The sequence below is a fragment of the Bufo bufo genome, chromosome 8 (assembly GCF_905171765.1).
Source record: "Bufo bufo chromosome 8, aBufBuf1.1, whole genome shotgun sequence".
NCBI lineage: Eukaryota > Metazoa > Chordata > Amphibia > Anura > Bufonidae > Bufo > Bufo bufo.
This window is the reverse complement of record NC_053396.1, coordinates 178,351,284-178,361,954: the sequence shown is the minus strand read 5'-3', so window position 1 is coordinate 178,361,954 and position 10,671 is coordinate 178,351,284.

Sequence of the window (10,671 nt, the reverse complement as noted above, 5' to 3'; positions counted from 1 at the left end):
CCACTTATTAAACCTGACAGGGCACACCTGTGAAGTGAAAACCATTTCAGGGGACTACCTCTTGAAGCTCATCAAGAGAATGCCAAGAGTGTGCAAAGCAGTAATCAAAGCAAAAGGTGGCTACTTTGAAGAACCTAGAATATGACATATTTTCTGTTGTTTCACACTTGTTTGTTATGTATATAATTCCACATGTGTTAATTCATAGTTTTGATGCCTTCAGTGTGAATCTACAATTTTCATAGTCATGAAAATAAAGAAAACTCTTTGAATGAGAAGGTGTGTCCAAACTTTTGGTCTGTACTGTACATTTATTTTATTTATTTATTTAATTATTCAATTATTTTTTGTATTTATCATTGTACAACTATATGTGTCACTTTGGTTATGACATTTAATTTATGTAATTATTTTTACACAATTAACTTATATTTTTTTCTGAGTATTATTTGGTGATGGTATATGAATTATGTATTTACTTATTTATGTTTTGGACACTACTAATCTAATAATCATGTACTATTTGGTGTATTTACATGAATTTATTCATTTTTTTATTTATTTGTTGCAAATCCATTATCATGAATCATTCATGCACATCTAATCATTGTCCATATTTATCTGTTTATTCATTTTACTTTTTTTCTAATCATTAATTATATATATATATATATGCGCATATATATTGGTGTGGTTATTCAGAGCATGTCATATATTATTAGGTTTGGAAGGTCCCCCTTAATATATATTTATGGTATTCTTTAATTCTCTAGTTTTCTTTTGATATCGGTGCTCTCAGATGTATATATACTAAGTACAATCTAATTCTGTATTTTATATGTTATTTCCGCTACCCACGTATGGAACGCACGTTGACACGCGTGGTCTGTATCCGGTGCAATTGCACATCTATTCCTGCGATGCGTTTTTGGAACGCATCGCTCATTTACTTCAGGTTGTGCGCCATTTTGCGCATGCTCGGATTACATTTTGAGACGTCGGGGCATACTATGCGGCACCATGATGTGAATGTGGGCTTTACACCAGGTGTACCAACACCACCTATCCCCTGTGTCCTCCGCAAATCTATTTCTAACAGGTGAAGTGTACTACCATTCAATTATGTATTTATGTATGTATATATATAGTGCACAATTGTTCTAGACCATGGACCCCTGAGGAAGACAGTTGGGGCGTGTTTTGCCTACACACCAAGCCCGCTGATCTATTTTAATAAGTATCTACAATTTTTTATGCCTTATTTTCTATGTTATATATATGTACTATTACTTTGGCGGTGTCCATATGTTTACATTTAGAAACTGGTGGTTGTAGGCAGGGCCGGACTGGCCATAGGGCAGGCCGGGCCGCCGGCTGAGTTTTTTAATTTTTTTTATTAATGTGGCAGGCAGCAGCTGGGCAGGAGTGGAGATGAGCGCTTCCCAGTGGCGTAACTATCAGGGAAGCAGCTGCTTCGGGGCCCGAGAGCAGTCACTGTACTTCGTCACCCCGGGTCCCTGTCAGAGCAACTGACTTCTCCTGCACTTCCACTCTGTCACTGACCTCCTGACATCAGTGACATTGCTCCGCCTCTCCCCTCCTTAGTTCTTATGATGGACAGTGGTGACCAGCAACAGGACGGCCCGACGTGGGCGGAGCTATAATAGCCCCGCCCCCTTTTCTGCCCGCGAAGCGATTCCTGCAGCCCCTGAACCTTGCCCTCCATGCTGAACATCAGTTGGATTGTCACAACTGCACCAGCTTTCCCAGACTGTGCACATGTGACATGCAGTACAGTAGGAAAGCTGGGTGAATTATATCATGAAATGTCATCCAGCTTCCCTGCTATCCTGCATGGCACAAGTGCAGAGGCATTAGAGTATGGGGGAGAGGCACAGCAGGAAAGCTGGGTGTCTATATATGTGTATTGTATATGTCTGCGTCCATGTATGTGGTGACTGTGTGCATGAATGCATCCATGTATGTGGAGACTGCGTTCATGTATGTGGAGAGTGTGTGTATGACTGCGTCCATGTATGTGGAGACTGCGTTCATGTATGTAGAGAGTACGTGTATGACTGCGTCCATGTATGTGGAGAGTGCGTGTATGACTGCGTCCATGTATGTGGAGAGTGCGTGTATGACTGCGTCCATGTATGTGGAGAGTGCGTGTATGACTGCGTCTATGTATTTGGAGACTGCGTCCATGTATGTGGAGAGTGTGTGTATGACTGCGTCCATGTATGTGGAGACTGCGTTCATGTATGTAGAGAGTACGTGTATGACTGCGTCCATGTATGTGGAGAGTACGTGTATGACTGCGTCCATGTATGTGGAGAGTGCGTGTATGACTGCGTCCATGTATGTGGAGACTGCGTGTATGACTGCGTCCATGTATGTGGAGAGTGCGTGTATGACTGCGTCCATGTATGTAGAGAGTACGTGTATGACTGCGTCCATGTATGTGGAGAGTGCGTGTATGACTGCGTCCATGTATGTGGAGTGTGTATGACTGCGTCCATGTATGTGGAGAGTGCGCGTATGACTGCGTCCATGTATGTGGAGAGTGCGTGTATGACTGCGTCCATGTATGTGGAGAGTGCGTGTATGACTGCGTCCATGTATGTGGAGTGTGTATGACTGCGTCCATGTATGTGGAGAGTGCGCGTATGACTGCGTCCATGTATGTGGAGAGTGCGTGTATGACTGCGTCCATGTATGTGGAGACTGCGTGTATGACTGCGTTCATGTATGTGGAGAGTGCGCGTATGACTGCGTCCATGTATGTGGAGAGTGCGTGTATGACTGCGTCCATGTATGTGGAGAGTGCATTTATGACTGCGTCCATGTATCTGGAGAGTGCGTGTATGACTGCACTATGGGGGCATCTACTGGGGGCCCTGTATACTGGCACGCATTATAGGTGGGCACTATGGAGAAGTGGGGGACAAGAGCACTATGAGGGCATTATATAGGGGCATTTAATACTGGCACCCATTTTGATGCCACTATGGGGAAGGGAGGAAAGGAGCATTATGGGGGTATCTATGTGGGACAGTCTATAGGGGCATTTTATAGTGCCACATTATGAAGGGCACTATGGAGACGGGGAAGGAGCACTATGGGGGCATCTTCTGGGGGGACTATATGGGAGTATTTTATACTGGCACAAATTATAAGGTCACTATGGGCACCTAAGCTCAACTGGTGGCACTAAGTGTTTTTTGTAGTGGCACACAGTACGGGTCATTGGAACACATGAGGGCACTCTGGGGACATTGGCTCTACTGGGGGCACTAAGATGAGGTATTTCTTTTTTTACTGCCACACAACGGGGCATTTTTTGTACTGGTGCACATTATAAGGGGGGGGTTCTACTGTCACACATTATAAAGAGAATTATTATTATCGGGGCATTATGGTGGGCTTTATTACAACTGGGGGACTATGGGAGCATTATTACTTGTGGGACACAATTACTGTTTGGGGGCACTTTAGGAGCACTATTACTACTAAATGCACTCTGGCAAAGAAATAATTACTATTGTTGGGACTTTGGGAGCCCCATTACTTTGGGGGCACCCTGGCACAGAATAAGCTTAGCACAGTTCTTTTTGCAGTATAGTTTTGGGGAGCACAGCTTCTCAGTATTGGGGGTGGCAGGATGGGATGTTAATTGGAGGATGATGGAAAAGTAGGAAACTAAGATGTCTGTCAAACTCTGCAGAGACGTGAGATGGCTGAAAGAAATCATCATGGCGGTCTGGTCTGAATGGAGAAGATGAAGAAAGAGAACATCTACATCAGAGGAGACGTCACTGGATATAAGAGGTAGGGGGCGCTGTATTGGGCTACTCTCACATCTGCGTTAGTGATCCTGGCAGGCTGTTCCAGCTGAGAATTCACTGGATCCGGCACTGCTGGATGCAGACAGAATGCCCGCCAGCCCCAATAACTATAATGGGGTACGGCAGAGATCCGGCCACAATCTGGGAAAAATGTAGAGAATCAGCGGGACATAAACTGCTGCATGCTGTGCTTTGTGTCCAGTCGATTCCTTGCATTTTCTGCCGGATTAGGTGGCCGGATCGTACTAAGACCCCTAATGTCACCTAGGGACCCCCAAAGAAGCTTGTGTGTTGACTGAAGCCTTCCTATCTTACTGGTGGCTGGCCCTGCCTCTCAATTGTGCTTCCGGTTTTGGCTCTGCCCCTAGACTGCAAGGGGGTGGGGCCTGTTGGGGGTCATGTGGTTGGGCTGCTCAGTCAAAAATGCCCGGGCCTATTTTTTGTCCCAGTCCGGCCCTGGTTGTAGGTGTGTGTGTTGGACTTATATTTAGTCCACACACAGTTGTGTAACATAGTACATAATACATAAGGCCGAAAAAAGACATTTGTCCATCCAGTTCGGCCTGTCCTCCTGCAAGTTGATCCAGAGGAAGGCAAAGCCAATTTTCCCCACTTTAGGGGAATAAAAAAATCCTTCCCGACTCCAATCAGGCAATCAAAATAACTCCCTGGATCAATGACCCCTCTCTAGTAGCTATAGCCTGTAATATTATTACACTCCAGAAATACATCCAGGCCCCTCTTGAATTCCTTTATTGTACTCACCATCACCACCTCCTCAGGCAGAGAGTTCCATAGTCTCACTGCTCTTACCGTAAAGAATCCTCTTTTATGTTTGTGTACAAACCTTCTTTCCTCCAGACGCAGAGGATGTCCCCTCGTCACAGTCACAGTTCTGGGGATAAATAGATGATGGGAGAGATCTCTGTACTGACCCCTGATATATTTATACATATTAATTAGATCTCCCCTCAGTCGTCTTTTTTCTAAAGTGAATAACCCTAATTTTGATAATCTTTCTGGGTACTGTAGTCCACCCATTCCAGTTATTACTTTAGTTGCCCTCCTCTGGACCCTCTCCAGCTCTGCTATGTCTGCCTTGTTTGCAGGAGCCACAGTACTCCAAGTGTGGTCTGACTAGCGATTTCTAAAGTGGTAGGACTATGTTCTTATCACGGGCATCTATGCCCCTTCTGATGCAACCCATTATCTTATTGGCCTTGGCAACAGCTGCCTGACACTGGTTTTTGCAGCTTAGTTTGTTGTTTATTAAAATTCCTAGATCCTTTTCCATGTCAGTGTTACCGAGTGTTTTATCATTTAGTATGTACGGGTGACTTGCATTATTCCTTCCCATGTGCATAACTTTACATTTGTCAGTGTTAAACCTCATCTGCCACTTATCTGCCCAAGCCTCCAATCTATCCAGATCCCTCTGTAGTAGTATACTGTCCTCTTCAGTGTAAATTACTTTACACCAGGGGAGGGCTGGCAGCCTTAGTCCTGGGGGGCAAATCCAGTCAAGTGGCCCATTTTTAGCCCCGCCCATTAAAAGCCCCTCCTACATTTAATAGGCCACTCCCAACACACACTGTACAGCTGATATTCTATAGTTGAGGCCTGTCTACACATCATACGAAGAGGGGAGGACCTGTCCCGGCTGCACTGCCTGCTTATACAACAAGCTACAGCCAGGAAGCTCCTCCGCTCTCCTCCCTCCCCAGATCCTGCTTAAGGCTTGTGGTTCCCCCCCACCATCTGCCACCCGCCCGTGGCCTGCTGCCCCCTTTCGTCATCCTCACCCAGCTCTGAATCCTCCTTCTGCAAATGGCAGGAGGAGGAGCATCTCCTCTCCTACATAGCACCACATACCTCTTACATCCAATGTCACCTTTGTTGTAGACGTTCTTTTTCCTCATCTTCTCCATTCAGACCAGACCGCCATGATGATTTTTCAGCCATCTCCCGTCTCTGCAGAGATTGAGAAACAGACATTAGTTTCCTGCCACCCCCAATACTATACTGCAGAAACAGTACCCCTGGGAATACTACTACCACACAGATAGTGCCCCCTTAAACAATTATTGGCACACAGTGCTCTAAAAAATAACTGCGCCCAGACACTAATAGTATAAAGATAATGTCCCCCAAAAATAATTGTGCTAAGCTGATACTGTGCTAGGGTGCCCCCAAAGTAACAGTGCCCCCCAAAATCCCACCAATAGAAATAATTATCTGCCAGAGCACACTTAGTAGTAATAATGCCCCAATAGTGCCCTAGTAATCATGTTCCTCATAGCCCCCCAGTAGTAGTAAAGCTCCCCATAATACCCCCTAGTAGTACTAATTTTCCCTATAATATGACAGTACATGAAATACCCCCGCTTAGTGCCCGCAGTTGAGCTAATGTCCCCATAATGTATGCCAGTATAAAATACCCCTATATAGTGCCCCAGTAAATGCACTCATACTGCTCCTCTCCCCCTTCCCCATAGTGTCCCCCATAATATGCCAGTAAAAAAATGCCCCTTAGTACCCCCAGCAGATGCCCCTATAGTGCTCCTCTCCCCCACAATGTGCCAGTAAAAAAATTTCCCTTCTTAGTGCCACCATATGCCCCAATAGTGCCCCCAAATAATGCCCCATAGTGCCGCTCTCCCCTATAGTGCCTGCCATAATGTGCCAGTAAAAAATGCCCCCTTAGTGCTACCAAATGCCATAGTGCCCCCCATAATGTTCCAATACAAAAGGCCCCTTTAGAGCCCCCACTTCCCCATAGTGCCCCCAAATAATGCCCCTATAGTAACCCCAGATGCCCCATAGTGCTGCTCTCCCCTATAGTGCCCCCCAGAATGTGCCAATAATTAAAAAAAAAGCCCCTTTAGAGCCCCCAGATACCCCCATAGTGCTCCTCTCCCCCATGGTGCCCCCCCATAATGTGCCAGCAAGAAATGCCCCCATAGTGCCAGCTCCCCCCCCATAGTACAAGCCCCCCATAGTGCCAGGCCCCCCATAGTGGCAGCCCCCCCATAGTGCCAGCTCCCCCATAGTGCCAGCCCCCCCCCGTAGTGCCAGCCCCCCCATAGTGCCAGCTCCTACCCCATAGTGCCACCCCCCCCCCATAGTGCCAGCCCCCTTATAGTGCCAGCCCCTTTATAGTGTCAGCCCCCCCATAGTGCCACTTCACCCATAGTGCCAGCCCCCTTATAGTGCCAGCTCCCCCATAGTGCCAGCCCCCCCCGTAGTGCCAGCCCCCCCATAGTGCCAGCTCCTACCCCATAGTGCCAGCCCCCCCCCATAGTGCCAGCCCCTTTATAGTGTCAGCCCCCCCATAGTGCCACTTCACCCATAGTGCCAGCCCCCTTATAGTGCCAGCTCCCCCATAGTGCCAGCCCCCCCCGTGGTGCCAGCCCCCCCCCATAGTGCCAGCTCCCCTATAGTGCAAGCCCCCCCATAGTGCCAGCTCCTACCCCATAGTGCCAGCCCCCTTATAGTGCCAGTCCCCCATAGTGTCAGCCCCCCCCCATAGTGTCAGCCCCCCCCCCCATAGTTCCAGCCCCCCATAGTGCCAGCTGCCCCATAGTTCCAGCCCTATAGTGCCCCCCCCATAGTGCTAGCTCCCCCAAAGTGCCAGATTCCCCACCTTAGTGCCAAATCCCCCCATAGTGCCAAATCCCCCCCATAGTGCCAGATCCCCCCCCCATAGTGCCAGCCCCCCCATAGTGCCAGCTCCTCCCCCATAGTGCCAGCCCCCTTATAGTGACAGCCCCCCATAGTGTCAGCCCCCCATAGTGCCAGCTCCCCCTATAGTGCCAGCCCCCCATAGTGCCAGCCCCCCCATAGTGCCAGCTCCCCCATAGTTCCAGCCCCCCCTATAGTGCCAGCTCCCCCTATAGTGCCCCCCCATAGTGCTAGCTCCCCCAAAGTGCCAGATCCCCCCCATAGTGCCAGCCCCCCTTATAGTGCCAGATCCCCCCCAATAGTGCCAGCCCCCTGCAAAGAAGAAAAAAAAAACAACACTAATACTTACCTCCATCAGCAGCGATGCAGCCTCTTCTGGCCTGTGTCCCTGCTGTGTGCTGGCTCAGGCGTCGCAATGATAATGACGTCATTGCTCTGCCTGAGCCGGCCTCTGATAGGCTGCAGGCATTAGTGCCTGCGGCCTATCAGAAGAACAGGGGAGGGACACGCCTCTCCCTCCCCTGCCCCACAGCACACAGCACGGCCGCAATGACATCCAGGGCCGCGCCGCCTGTGGTGATGATCGGCGGTGCGGCCCTGAAGAATAAAAAAAAAAAAAAAAAAATTTTTTTTTTTTTTTTTAAGACGGTCGGCCCAGTGGCCGTTTATTTCGGGCGGCCTGGGGGGCAATTGCCTCCCTGCCCCCCGGCCCAGCCCGCCCCTGCTTTACACAGTTTAGTGTCATCTGCGAAAAGTGATACTTTACTATGCAAATCTTCTACAAGATCATTAATAAATATATTGAAGAGAATAGGGCCCAATACTGACCCCTGAGGTACTCCACTAGTGACAGTGACCCAATCTGAGTGTGTACCGTTAATAACCACCCTCTGTTTTCTATCATTGAGCCAGTTACTTACCCACTTACAGACATTTTCTCCCAGTCCGAGCATTCTCATTTTATATACCAACCTTTTATGTGGTACAGTGTCAAATGCTTTGGAGAAGTCCAGATATACGACATCCATTGATTCGCTGCTGTCAAGTCTAGAACTTACCTCCTCATAGAAACTGATTAAATTAGTTTGGCATGACCGATCCCTCACGAAGCCATGCTGATATGGCGTTATTTGCTTATTTCCGTTGAGATGCTCTAAGATAGCATCTCTCAGAAAACCTTCAAAGGGCACCTTCAGATTTATACTTTTTAACATTTATATAATTGAAGAACATTTTAGGGTTAGTTTTACTCTCTTTGGCAAATAATCTCTCGGTCTCTAGTTTGGCCGCTTTTATTTGTTTTTTACATGTTCTATTTTTTTCTTTATAGTTTTTCAGTGCTTCCGTGCTACCCTCCTGTTTTAGTGATTTATATGCTTTCTTTTTGTCATTTATTGCTTTCTTTACAGTTCTGTTTATCCACATTGGTTTCTTTTTGTTCCTTAACATTTTATTCCTATACGGTATGTACCTCTCACAATGAGATTTTAGGGTGTTTTTAAAGATATCCCATTTTGTGGCTGTATTTTTATTTTTGAGGACTTTGTCCCAGTTAGTTAGGCCTATGGCCTCTCTTAGTTGGCTAAATTTAGCTTTTTTGAAGTTTGGTATTTTTGTTCCTCCCTGTTGAAACGCTCTTTTGAATGATAATTGGAAGGTTATTACTTTATGGTCACTATTTCCCAGGTGTCCCCCAACCTGCACGTCTGTTGTTCTGTCAGGCCTATTGGTTAATACTAAATCCAGTATGGCCGTCCCTCTAGTCGGGTCCTGAACCAGTTGGGAGAGGTAATTGTCTTTGGTTATTGCCAAGAACCTGTTTCCCTTATGAGATATACAAGATTCAGTTTCCCAGTCTATATCTGGGTAGTTGAAGTCCCCCATAATAACCACCTCATTATGATTTGCCGCCTCGTCTATCTTGTTTAGTAGTAGATTTTCTGTGGACTCTGGTATATTAGGTGGTTTATAGTAAACTCCTATTAGTAATTTATTGTTGTTTTTAGCTCCATGTATCTCTACCCACAGTGACTCCACATGTTCATGTCCCTCACTTATATATTCCCGGAGTGTGGGCTTTAGACAAGACTTTACATAAAGGCAGACCCCTCCCCCTCTCCAGTTTTGACGATCCTTTCTAAACAGACTGTAACCTTGTACAGGCTCGGACTGGCCCACAGGGGTACAGGGGAATCCCCCGGTGGGCCCTTGAGCAAGGTGGGCCCCTAGTCTCCCACCCCCTAGACAAGAGGCACATAACACAGTAGACTTACTGCACTACATACATATATTCAATGTACAGCACCTCAACCGGTCTATGTTCATATAAAAAACTTGTTAAATTATTTATTATATTTGAATGTATCCGTATGGTGGGCCCCCAAAATAAATTTTACTACATAGTTATTCCCACTATGTCATAGTTCTCCTCACACATCACTAATTCCAGCTCCCCAGTTTTATTAGTAAGGCTTCTGGCATTAGTATACATACATTTGAGAGGTTTATGTATATTTTTTTACCATACACCTTTCCTTCTGAACTGTTCTAGTCCCTCCTTCCATTCCTCCCCCAGTCCCACTACCTTGCCCCCGGTCTCTATCTGCACTATCTTCCCCTCCTATGATGTAATTACACTCCCCCCCAGTCCCTAGTTTAAACACTCCTCCAACCTTCTAGCCATCTTTCTCCCCATCACAGCTGCCCCTTCCCCATTGAGGTGCAGCCCGTCCCTATGATAGAGCCTGTAGCCGATAGAGAAGTCGGCCCAGTTCTCCAGGAACCCAAACCCCTCCTTCCTACACCAGTTCTTGAGCCACTTGTTAATCTCCCTAATCTCCCACTTCCTTTCTTGTGTGGCTCGTGGTACAGGCAGTATTTCGGAAAATACTACCTTTGAGGTCCTTGCCCTAAGCTTTTGACCTAAATCCCTGAAATAATTTTTAAGGACTCTCCACCTACCTCTAACTTTGTCATTGGTTCCAATATGGACCATGACCGCTGGATCTTCTCCAGCCCCTCCCAGTAATCTGTCAACCCGATCCGCGATGTGTCGAACTCTAGCGCCAGGAAGACAGCACACTGTTCGGCGATCACGGTCTTTGTGACAGATTTCCCTATCTGTTCCCCTAATAATGGAGTC